This window comes from Cetorhinus maximus, chromosome 7, assembly GCF_964194155.1.
Source record: "Cetorhinus maximus chromosome 7, sCetMax3.hap1.1, whole genome shotgun sequence".
Classification (NCBI taxonomy): Eukaryota; Metazoa; Chordata; class Chondrichthyes; order Lamniformes; family Cetorhinidae; genus Cetorhinus; species Cetorhinus maximus.
Genome location: NC_135885.1, coordinates 77,749,084 through 77,762,466, shown reverse-complemented (window position 1 = coordinate 77,762,466; position 13,383 = coordinate 77,749,084). Strand labels below are relative to the sequence as shown.

Below are 13,383 nucleotides of genomic sequence, written 5' to 3'. Positions count from 1 at the left end.
CCCAACTTCTGGGATATGAGGTTCAGTCCTCAGGGAGAAACACCAATGCAACCTGACCCACAGAACAAATATAACAGCATACACGAGAGGCTGACATGAATTCTCCCTCCTTCCAGTTTGTGTTCCTCCATCCCTTCCCCAGTTTGTGTTCCTCCATCCCTCCCCCAGTTTGTGTTCCTCCATCCCTTCCCCAGTTTGTGTTCCTCCATCCCTCCCCCAGTTTGTGTTCCTCCATCCCTCCCCCAGTTTGTGTTCCTCCATCCCTTCCCCAGTTTGTGTTCCTCCATATCTTCCCCAGTTTGTGTTCCTCCCTCTATTCCTCAGTTTGTATTCCCCTCCCTTTCCCCAGTGTGTTTCTATTCCCCTCCTCCACTTTGTGTTTCTTACTCCCTTTCTAGTGTGTGTAGCTGTCGTTCTCTCCCTCCCCTTTGCTACAAGGAATCACGGAGTTTCCAGCTGATTTCAGACAGTCCCGATGACATCGTCCTCACAACTGCTAATAATGTAGTGTGTTCGGAATAATGGAGGGAGGGGTCCAGCAGGAACATAGATAATACAGTTTGCAAGCTATGGAAGCTGGGGTACTGCACATGTGTGAACTATAGAGACAAAGGCCTTTTCTCTTGAGGCACCAGCAGCACTCAAAAGACCAATAGCTGTTCCAGTAAATCCCCGCCCAAAATAGAAGGGGTGATATTTCAGTTGTGCTGATGATTAAAAGTTTAGCTTTTATTGTTGTTATTATTATTATTATCCTGTGAAACCGACAGCAACTTCTGGCATCAGATGGCTGGCAGCTCTCCGTTCCCAGAAGTGCCACCAGGAGTGGTGACCACTGCTCGGAATGCAGGCAGTCCTCAGTGATGATCATCAGTGGAACCAGATTGGAACATAAATTGAGATCTTCGGCCGGAAGCAGTCAATCAGGCCCCAGTGAAGGGGGTAGATGACTAGGTTCAGAGGGCAGTGGTGCATACTATGGAGAAGGTGCCTCTACAGTTGTAATCTCTACAACAATTTTCCCAAGGCGCTTGAGCAAGAGGTCCACCTTAGCCCCCAAAAATGCCACCAAGTTCCACCTGGCAGGCTCACCACATGGCATGGATACCACCCACTGCAGCAGCAGCTGGAGACGACCCTTAAGTGGTCATTAATTAAAATTCAGCAGAGGTGGGTAGGTGACAGGCATGGCACTTCTGATCTGGTACCTGAGTTTATGCCCCTCATCCTCACCTGTCAGCGTCCTCTTGGGAGTGACCATATAATTTCACCCATAATTACTTTTGAACAACCTCTCTGGCTATGCAAAGCTAATTTTATGTTTGTACAACCTCACATTTCTCCATTCTATAATAAAAACTGCAATAATTTTTAAAATAAAAACAATTTAAAAATAATTTTATTGCTATTGCTGGTTCCACCTTAATCCCAGTTTTGTGCCTCAAATTTTATTTCCCTTCCTACAAAATTCTAATAAGTGAATGATAAAATCTGCTTATTACTTCTTGGTTTGCTGTTCCTGTGATTGGCTGCTTAGCCTATTTGATGATGTCACTGGTACTGGATGCCAAAGTTCCCCTATAGCTGGCGGCAGAATGAAATTAACATCGGGAAAAGTGAAATCCACAGCGTGGATCACACTAAATCATTGTGGATAACTTTCTTTGAGGTCAGCAGTGAGTTCTTTCACTTTGCAGTTATTCACAATATCCAGCCCATTGTTTGTCTATCCTTCCTATTTGGCGATAATATTCAATGCAAGAAGACGTGAAAAAGGAGTGGAGGGGGAGGGGGGAGGGGGGGTGGAAATGAGCCAAAATAAGGAGCCTCACCCACAAATGCAGAAACGTCAATAACAATCAATGAGGACCTAGCATCCATTGCTCATTTATTTTAGAGTGAACCCTCATTGCTTGCATATTTACAACATGAGCAATGTATCAAAACAAACCAAACGGCCTTTGCTAAAGAAAGTGAGATTCATCTAACATTGTTAGATTTTTGTTAAGTGCAGATATTAGGCGATATGGGGCAGAGGTGGGTGTAAGGAGGTAAGTCGCAGATCAGCCATGACCTCATTAGAATGCGAACAGGCTTGAGGATCTAAATGGGCTACTCCTGTTCCTATTTGGATAAATGAGAAGAGTAGCAGAAAATAATTGACAAAATATGATAAATAAGTGGAAATGGTTTTACATCAATAATGCAGAATAAAACATATCATTGTGAAGAGTCAAGGCTTCAGTTCATTTTGTCTTCCACATCATTTTCTGTTCTGCAGAAGTAATTGGTGAAATCACTTTGTTTGCAATAGATTCCCAGGTTTGTATGTGCAGTGGAGCACATACAAAAACTATTCAGTGTAATCTCTACAACGAATTTCCCAATTCATGGGACAAATAGATATCACTAATATTTTTTTCTCCAAAGACAGAACAAATTTATCTTAGAGCACCCCTGTTAATTCGGAAATTTAGTTGCAACTCACAGATCTGTTAATTTTGTATGCAAATTAACAAAAAAAAAACAAGGTTTTGAATCCCGACTAAACATCACCATTTTACAAAATCTTACCCTCTGAGTAAAATTCAGCTTTGATTTCCATAAATATGTTTTCCACGGTCTCATCATTCTTGACTGACTACTGAATGCTCAAGTGCAGTCGATATTCTCTCATGGGCCCAAGAGATTCATAATATTACTGAGTATTCTATACCCAACAAACATCAGAAAATGATTCAATCTGCTGATCAGCAGCAAATGTTCAATTGCACCATTCCAAATTTGTACATCAATCTATCAAAAAAATCTTGAATTATGCAAATTCAACAGATAATTATTAAATATAGAGAAATGTACCACGCTGTAAAAAAAAACAGCATATTTTGTCTAGATTTTAAAAATGAAAATACAAAGGCCCTTTGAAATAGTTCTGCCTTAGATTTCAGAAAGATTGGTTACCCTTCTGAAAATTCATTTAGCGACAGTCGCATTATATTATTGTAAACTAAAATGTAATGGTATTGATTTTTCTTTTTTTTTAGCAATTTGGAAGGTGCAGGAGTGGAACGTTCCAATGTCTAAGCAACATCATGATTTATAATAATGCTCATGCCCCTTTATCAAGTTTTTTGGCAGGTACTTAGCCAATTCGCTCTTGAATTTACTGATATAATGGGCAGAACTTTCCTGGCCCTGTGATGGTAGGCTGGGAAAATTGAGGGAAGCCAGATCGGTTCTGCTTCCCGATGCAATTCCATTACCAGGAACTTTCCACGGATGAGCAGAGTCCCAGATCAGCGAAATCTCGAGGCTGATATAGCACAGGCGGATATAAAGGGCAGTGGTTTGCCTGGACACAATGAAATATTGGAAAATTATCTGCACGCAGGCAGAGGAAAAAACTCAGCCATGGCAGTTGCTTTACATTCTCCAACCCGAAAATTCAAATTTTCATTGTGAGCAGGAAATTCGGGGCAATTCCAATATCAGACCTATAACTAGCTTCCCTCAAATCTGATTCTGTTTCAATATGTGCCTTTACTCCAAGCTCTGAGTAATATCTCAAATGACGTCAATATAAATATCTTTATTGCGCAACAGTTGTCTTAAGGTGATTGTTATTTCATGAAACTTATGAATTATCTGTAGTTTTGCTTTACTAGGACTGAGTTGAAATAGCTTAAACTTTCATATAGTCACTCAGAAGCCTTTATTTACCTCTCTTGCCACTCATTTTCAGGGGTATTCAAATAGAATAGCATTCTATAAGATTCTCGTCCAATATTCCACTGGCATACAGGAGTTCCCTCCCAAAATTGGTGGGAATTATGTGCCATAGCAGCCTAAACATCCATCTCCTCTGCCACTGGCATAGCATGGCCACAGTGTATAATATTACCAGGATGCAGTGCAACAAATCACCTCCCAAACCTCTCACCTCCATCACCAAAAAAGAGAATAGCTACAAATGCATGGGAACCTCATCACATCCAAGTTGCCCCCAAGTTATACACCATCCTGACGAGCATACATTGCCATTTCTCCTTTGTCGCTGGGCCTAAATCCTGGAACTGCCTACCTAAGAGCACTGTGGAGGCCAACATAAACTGCAATGGTTCAAGGTGACTGCTACAAATACAGACTGTGCCAGTGATGCCCTGTGAATGAATAAAAACTAATGTACACCCCTGCCCGTCCCTCTGACTCCATCCAGTCTTCCAATCCCAGCCCCAGCCGTGTATTCTCCATACCCCCTGACCTTCCCTCTCTGATGCTGAACGTTCAGTGCTCAGCAAAGGACTCAGTTTCACACCCTTACGCCCTCACCTCAATGACTTTTGGGCTCGGCACGATGCTGAACTCTTCTTCCGCCGCCTTCGTCTCCGTGCTCACTTCTTTGGGCAGGAGTCCTCTCCCCATTCAACGGATCCTTTTACCCGCCTCCAATATTCTCCCTCCACCTGGACCCCTCCGTCTGGATTCTTACCTGCTCTTGATCTTTTGATTGAGAACTGTCGGTGTGACATCAGTTGTCCCAATTTCTCTGCTCCTCTCACCCACTCTAACCTGTCTCTTTCTGAACTTGCCGCACTCCGTTCTCTCAGGTACAACCCTGACTTTGTCATCAAACCTGCTGACAAGGGTGGTGCTGTTGTTGTCTGGCGCACTGACCTCTACCTTGCAGAGGCTGAGCATCAACTCACAGACACTTCCTCCTACCTCCCCCTGGTCCATGACCCCACCACTGAACATCAAGCCATTGTTTCCAGGTCTGTCACTGACCTTATCTCCTCTGGAGATCTTCCCTCCGCAGCTTCCAACCTCATGGTCTCCCAACCTCGGATGGCCCACTTCTACCTCCTACCCAAAATCCACAAACAGGACTGTCCCAGCAGACTGATCATGTCAGCCTGTTCCTGCCCTACGGAACTCATTTCTTGCTATCTTGACTCCCTTCTCTCTCCCCTTGCCCAGTCTCTTCTCACCTATATCCGCAATTCCTCTGACACTCTACATCATATCAACAATTTCCAGTTCCCTGGCCCCAACCGCCTCCTCTTCACCATGGGTGTCCAATCCCTCTACACCTCCATCCCCCACCGGGATGGTCTGAGGGCTCTCTGCTTCTTCCTCGAACAGAGGCCCGAACAATCCCCATCCACCACCACTCTCCTCCATCTGGCTGAACTTGTTCTCTCACTGAACAGTTTCTCCTTAAACTCGTCTCACTTCCTCCAAATAAAAGCTGTGGCCATGGGTACCCACATGGGCTCCAGTTATGCCTGTCTCTTTATGGGGTATGTGGAACATTCCTTGTTCCAGTCCTACTCAGGCCCCCTCCCACAACTCTTTCTCTGGTACATCGATGACTGCTTCGGTGCTGCTTCATGCTCTCATCTGGACCTGGAAAAATTATTAATTTTGCTTCCAATTTCCACCCCTCCATCATTTTCACATGGTCCATCATTGACACTTCCCTTCCCTTCCTTGACCTCTCTGTCTCAATTTCTGATGATAGACTGTCCACCAATATTTATTGCAAGCCTACTGACTCCCACAGCTACCTCAACAACAGCTCCTCACACCCTGCTTCCTGTAAGGACTCTATCCCATTCTCTCAGTTCCTTTGCCTCCGTCGCATCTGTTCCGATGGTGCCAATTTCCAAAACAGTTCCTCTGACATGTCTTCCTTCTTCCTTAACTGAGGTTTTCCACCCACGGTAGTTGACAGGCCCCTCAACCATGTTTAGCCCATCTCCCGCGCATCCACCCTCACACCTTTCTCTCTCTCCCAGAAACATGATAGGGTCCCCCTTGTCCTCACTTATCACCCCACCAGCCTCCGCATTCAAAAGATCATCCTCCGCCATTTCCGCCAACTCCAGCATGATGCCACCACCAAACACATCTTCCCTTCACCCCCCCTGTTGGCATTCCGTAGGGACCGTTCCCTTTGAGACATCCTGGTCCACTCCTCCATCACCCCCTACACCTCAACCCCCTCCCACAGCACCTTCCCATGCAACCGCAGAAGGTGCAACACCTGCCCCTTTACTTCCCCCCTCTTCACTGTCCAAGGAACCAATCACTCCTTTCAAGTGAAGCAGCATTTCACTTGCACTTCCCTCAATTTAGTCTACTGCATTCGCTGCTCCCAATGCGGCTCCTCTACATTGGAGAGACCAAGCGCAGACTGGGTAAACGCTTTGCGGAAAACCTTCGGTCTGTCCGCAAGCACGACCCAGACCTCCCTGTCGCTTGCCATTTCAACACACCACCCTGTTCTCATGCCCATATGTCCATCCTTGGCCTGCTGCAATGTTCCAGTGAAGCTCAACACAAACTGGAGGAACAGCACCTCATCTTCTGATTAGGCACTTTGCAGCCTTCCAGACTTAACATTGAGTTCAACAACTTCAGATCATGAACTCTCTCCTCCACCCCCTTTCTGATCCCCCCTTTTCCAATAATTTATATATTTTTTATATATATATATATTTTTATATGTATTTTTCTTTTCCCACCTATTTCTATTATTTTTAAATGTATTTCCATTCATTGTTTTATCTCCACCTTTTAGCTCATTTCAAATCCTTCCCCCTACCCCACCCCCATTAGGGCTATCTGTCACTTGCTCGTCCTGCTTTCTACCCTTAATGTCACCATTAGCACATTCTATAGCTAATATCACCACTGTCAACACCCCTTTGTACTTTTGTCTATGACATCTTTGGCAATCTCTTCTTTGCCTCCACCTATCACTGGCCCTCTATCCAACTCTACCTGTCCCACCCCCTCAATCAGCTTATATTTCATCTCATTTCTATTTTTCCTTTGTTCTGATGAAGAGTCATATGGACTCAAAATGTTAACTGTGTTCCTCTCTGCAGATGCTGTCAGACCTGCTGAGTTTTTGTTTCAGGTTTCCAGCATCCGCAGTATTTTGCTTTTATCTTAGTATTCCATTCTCCTTCATTACCGTCTCACTTACATTCAGCAGTTGACAGGGATATGGTCATCTTGAGTTGAGATACTCAACTAGTGACCCAGAAATCATGAGTTCTAAATCCAGAATGAGAAATTGTAAAACCAAATTTAATAAATCTGGTCATACGTTATAGAAATGAATCCTTTATGGTTTACATGAGACTCCAGTCCTGTAGTATGTCGTTAACTCTTAATGTCCTCAGGGCAACTAGGATGGGTTATAATTATGAAAACATAAGAACATAATAAATAGGAGCAGGTTTAAATTATATGCCCTATGAACCTGCTGCGCCATTTAATACAATCATTGCTGATGATTTGTCTTAATTCCCGCTCCCCATATCTCTTCATTCACTGAGAGATCAAAAATTTATCTATCCCAGTCTTGAATATACTCAACGATGGAGCATCCACAACCCTCTGAGATAGATGATTTCCAAATATTCATAACCCCCGAGGGAAGAAATTTCTCCCCGTCTCAGTCCTAAACAATTGACCCCTTACCCTGTGGCTGTGCCCCTATGTTCTGCATACCTCAGCCAGGGGAAACAACCTCTCAACATGTCCCTGTCAGAATCATGTATGTTTCAATGAGATCACATGTCATTCTTCCAAACACCAGAGAGCATAAGCCCAATATACTCAGCCTCTCATCATAGGGCAACCTCTCATCCCAGAACCAAGCTAGTGAACCTTCACTGAATCATCTCCAAGGTAAATATATCCTTCCTTAGATATGGGCTGGATCTTACGGCCTCTGCCAGTGTGCTTGAAGGTGGGGGAGGGGGTCTTGTAAAATGCAGTGCATGGTCTGCCGCCCATCTTTCTGTCCACTATTAACTTGTCTCCCATTTTACTAGGGGAGGGTCAGTGGCGGTGTTGGGCAGCCTGCTTACCCTTGGGCCTAATGAGGCCCTTAAATGACCAATTAATGGCCAGTAAAGTGCCTCATCCTGCCCCCCCCTGCTATTTTACCAGTGGCAGGGGGAGACCCAGGCTAAGTGGGTAGCCCAGCAGTTTTTAATGGGTGAGCTGCTGTCAGGCAGGAAATGAGTGGACATCCTTTGGCCCCCTCTGACTATTGGAAGCATCACCCCGAGGTATAACCCCTGACTTTAATCCTTCCCCCGCCTCTCAAATCCAGCCATCACCCCCACTGCCCCCCCCCCCCCCAATCTCCATGAACCCTCTCACCAGCCAGGCTCCGCCAATATCCTGAAATAATGGAAGATAGAGTCCAATAAAATAAAGTTAACAGGATATACAGTTAAGAGTCCTTTGTTCTTGAGGTGTAGATTTTTAAACATTGTGGCCAATTTGGACTAGCTGGTTTCATGGATGCGGTCAGATGTAGAAGATGTTGCAATTATTACAAGATCTTCGTTCACTGGTAAATTTCTAGTAACGTTGGCTTCCAAACTGGGTAATACACTTGTTCCAAAAGAGACAGAGAGAGAGAGAGCCCAGCTTTCAACCTGTTTCCTCTCCTGAAAACCTCCTTGAAATCTCTCTACAGTGACTGCAGCCTGACCTGAAATACTTCACCTATTGTGTATTTCCAAGGGGTTTAGGGTGGGTCTGTTTGTGGCAGCCATTGTTTCAATATCCAGCGCTTTGCATTTTAATGTCTGTTCCTTAGACAGTGACAAGTTTTGATGGGTGTCTGAATTACAGGAAATGTCTCTCTCTTCGCACTCGCCTGAAGGTGATTTGTTTGTTTCTCACTTCCATCTTGGAATGTGGCCTTGCATTTTTTAGCAGTTTGCTTTGTCTCAGTTCAAATTTCAAAATTTAAATTATAAGTCCACATCGGAACATTCCAGAAGCTGATCACTGGCAATACCAGACATCACCTGACTTGTGGCAGACATCTTTAGCCAGTGTCTTTTCTTGATTTTTTTAAACAGTTATTTATATATTTGGCGGTGAAATTACAGATTGATCTTACTTACGCACAAGTCACATCATCAAGACAAATTGTAGCAAGTCATCCTTATTCTTGTACTCCAGTTTCCTTACAAAAAAGACCAACATGCCATTTGTCTTCCTAATTGTTTGCTGCAACTGCATGCTAACTTTGTGTCCCATATATGAGTACACCCTAGTTTCTCTGAACATCAACATTTAAAAGTTTCAAGACTTTTTAAAATATCCCACTTTTCTGTTCTTATTACCAAAGTGCATAACCTCACGCTTCCCAACATTATACTCCATCTGCCACCTTCTTGCCCATTCGCTTAACCTGTTTCTCTTTGAAGCCTCTTCACAGCTCACGTTTCCAATGAGCTTTGTGACAGTAAAAAGCCATTACTCTTGATCTCTTTGTCTAAATCAGTGATATAGATTGTGAATAGTTGAGGCCCCAGCACCGGTCCTTAATGGCAGTCCACTAGTTACAGCCTGCCAACTTGCAAATGTCCCTACACTCTGCTTCACGTCTGTTTAGCATACTTTTATCCATGTTCATACATTACCCCAGCTTCATAATCCTTTATCTTGCATTTAACCTTTTGTGTGGCACCTTATCAAATGCCTTATGGAAATCCAATTAATTTGTTGGCACCCCTTTATCTACCCTGCTAGTTACATCCTCAAAAAACTAATACAATTATCAAATACAATTTCCCTTTTGTAACCCTATGTTGACTCTGTCTGATCATTCAATAATTTTCTCAGTGCCTTGTTAACAATTCCTTAATAATAGATTCCAGGATTTTCTTGATGACTGATGTCAGGCTAACTGGCCTGTAGTTCCCTATTGTCCTTCTTCCTCTTTTCTTGAGCAGTGGTGTTGTGCTTTCTTACAAATATGAAGTTGGTAAGATTGTTTTGTTTTGAGACTGTCTCTTTAATATAGGGTAAAATGGAGGAATGAAGGGGGTCATGTGCCCTGCTCTGAATGTTGCCTGATATAAGCTTTGGTACCTTGGTCGCTAAGGGTTAAAGGGGGGCCAGGTTGTTGTACTGGGAAGAATGTGCACAATATCCATACCTGTAAACAATAACCAGGGTAGCTGTGCTGCATTGGATAGTGTGTTAGTCTCCAAGTCACAGGGAGGTGCTAGAAATGTCACATTTTATAAACAGTTCTTCTTTAAATTGTCTATTTAATTCCAAAATAGAATGGGGTTAGGGTCTAGGGGTTGGTTAATTAGAATGTTTAGCTGGATGCAAGACCCATGTGATTCACATTGCCACGGAGATGGGGCTTGAGAGGCAAAGAGTCCAAAGCCAGTCTTTCTTAAGATATCCCTGAATCTCAAAGACACGTCAGTCTAGGATAATCGTAGAGAGGGAGAGAGAGCAAAGTGATAGAGGCAGCCTGTCTCTACTGTTCACTGCACAGAATGTGGGTGGGAGCTCATGCTCGGATTGAAGAGATGAAGCTTGTGAGGATTTAAACAAGGCTGTAAAATTTGCCTAGCTTTGGCTATATGAAGAAATCTCCAGGGTATCCCCCACCATGAAAGTCAGTTTGGAGATTAGAAGCTATCAGCTGGAAAAGAAATAAAATCAAACCATTGGGAGCTGAGAGTAGCTTTTGACTGGTTCCTAGAGAATGAAGTGTTCACTTACGGGACAGAGTAGAGTATAACCATGGAGGGAAATTTTCTGTCATCTTAAAAGTTAAATGTAAATGTATTTGTTGCCAACTGAATTATGTTTAGAGAAGGTTGCTTTTAGTTTGTTTATTACAGTAAAAGTCTTATAACTTGAAATCTTGTCATGTGATCCTTTCTGTTAGTCACTAGAATTATTTTAAAATTTTCTAAAAATGTTTTAACATATTGTAAAACTTTTAAAAATCTTTCAAAAATTTATCAGTCTCTATGGAGATCATAACAAATTGAGGGCTCTTGCGGAATTTTGAATCCACAGGGTGAGATGAGTACACTGGGGTTTGTCAGAGTTTAAACAAATAAAATGTTGCAGTGACTTCTGCTGTATTCATTGTAAAGTTAACATGGCTACATCGATTGTGGAAATGCTCCTTGAACAAGATGACCTGTCTTTGAGTGCCTTGCAACAGTTAACAAAGATTAATTTGAAAGCAATAGATGAAAATTTGAAATCGATTTAAACATAGACGCTAAGAAGGCAGAAATAGTTGAAGTATTGGCTCAACACTTGAACCTTATACAAAAATAAGGTTAATCCAGATAAAACACAGGTTGAGTTGGGCAGGATTCTCAAAAGAGAGGAAAATGCAAAAGAAAGAGAAATGCAAAAAACTTAAACTGAATTCCAAAGAGCAACAGAACAAGCAAACCTTACATTTCAAAGAGAAAGAGAAAAAAGAAAAAATGGAAAAGGAAAGCATTGATTCGCAAAGAGAGAGAGAAGGCAGAAAATTTGAACTGGACAGAAAAAGACTTTGATTATAATGAACAGGGAATAGCAGAACGTCTTCAGTTAGCTTTAACTACTGGTTTTGAATTGGCAAGGAACTAACTCAGTGAGGAAGAAATTGAAATTTATTTTGTCTCATTTGAGAAAATTGCTACAAAGTTAGAGAAATTTGATGATTTTATTACAGTGTTTGGTAGGGAAAGTGTTGGAGGTTTACTCAACCCTTTCAGAAGAACAACCTGCAGATTATAATACAGTTAAGATTGCTGTACTTAATGCATATGAATTAGTTCCAGATGCTTACAGACAAAAGTTTAGAAATCTAAGGAAGACTTAGAATCAGAATTTTGTGTAATTTGCTAGAAGAAAATAAATGGTATTTGATTGATGGTACAGAGCTATGAAACTTGGGCAAAATTTTGTAAACCTTAATGAAGTGCAGTTGGTAGAAGAATTTAAAAGCAGTATCCCTTTAGGAATAAGGTCCCACCTAGAACTCTGTAAAGTTTCTAAAATAAGCGAACCATGGGTAACGGTTACAAAATATCCCACAAACACATAAGTGGAAGCTAATCTTTGTTTGCAAATCCACACCTTCCCTCCATCATAAGGTCAGAAGTGGAGATGTTCACTGATGATTGCACAATGTTTAGCACTATTCATGACTTCTCAGATACTGAAGCAGTTCATGTCCAAATGCAGCAAGACTAGACAATATCTAGGCTTGGGCTGACAAGTGGTAAGTAACATTTGCCCCACACAAGTGCCAGGCAATGACCATCACCAACAAGAGAGAATCTAACCATCACCCCTTGACATTCAATGACATTACTATTGCTGAATCCCCCACTATCAACATCCTGGGGGTTACCATTGACCTGAAACTGAACTGGACTAGCCATATAAATACTGTGGCTACAAGAGCAGGTCAGAGGCTAGGAATCCACAAACATTCACTCCCTCCACCACTGATGCGCAGTAGCAGCAGTGTGTACCATCTACAAGACGCACTGCAGAAACTCACCCAAGACTCCTTAGACAGCACCTTCAAACCCATGACTGCTACGATCTAGAAGAACAAGGGCAGCAGACACATTTAAACACCGCCACCTGGAAGTTCCCCTCAAGCCACTCACCATCCTGACTTGGGATTATATCGCCGTTCCTTCAATGTCGCTGGGTCAAAATCTTGAAAGTCCCTCCCTAACAGCACCGTGGGTGCGCCTATACCACATGGACTGCAGCGGTTTAAGAAGGCAGCTCACCACCACCTTCTCAAGTGCAATTAGAGATGGGCAATAAATGTTTGCCTCACCAGTGATGCCCACATCCTATGAATGAATAAAAAAACACAGGAACTAGAGAAGAGAGGTGATCATGGACATGACATTAGTTACACTAAGGGATAACGGAAATGAGAAGACAGATGCTCCTCAGAATAGTAAAAAAAGACAGTGTGAGAGATAAGTATAATTTGAGGGGACCAACGTTACTTTTGCCATAAGATGGGGCATGTAAAAGCAGATTGTTGGAAATTAAGAGTTAAGCAGGTGGTGTAGTCTAGTGTTTTTACAGAAAACGATAAATCAGTGAGTGAAGATACCAAACCGATACCAACTAGTGTGTTTATAGTGGGATTGAATCAGATTATAAAAGATTATGCAAGTTTTATATTTGAGGGTGAAATAACTCTATTTTTGCCTGATAAAGGGAGCAAAAAGATTGTGATTCTTAGAGATATGAGGTCATCACAAAATGGGGTCCATTTTTTTTGTTTTTGTTTATTTCTTCTTGATGTCTACTTCTGTCTTGTGGGACTTCCATCCATACAGGATGGGAGAGAGGACACAATGGATTTCCTAAATGGGGATTTTCTTTCTACCTTTTCTTCTTGGAAGAGGAAGAGGAGCAACCAAGAGATCCTGCATCAGAGGCACATGCCATTTCGCCATCAGTAATCCCATCCAGAGGATGCAAGCAAGTGTGTACATCTACTTGTGCTTATTTGGTGAATACTGCAGCTGCCTAAAGGGGATGTGGAGG

At 42.5% G+C, this 13,383-nt stretch overlaps 1 protein-coding gene across 1 annotated transcript in view; it reads left to right on the top strand.

Annotated features, from left to right (window-relative positions):
• The window catches only part of grm5b (glutamate receptor, metabotropic 5b), a 618,812-nt gene that overhangs the window by 290,067 nt on the left and 315,362 nt on the right, over nucleotides 1–13,383 (top strand). The gene's annotated exons all lie outside the window — the stretch shown is intronic.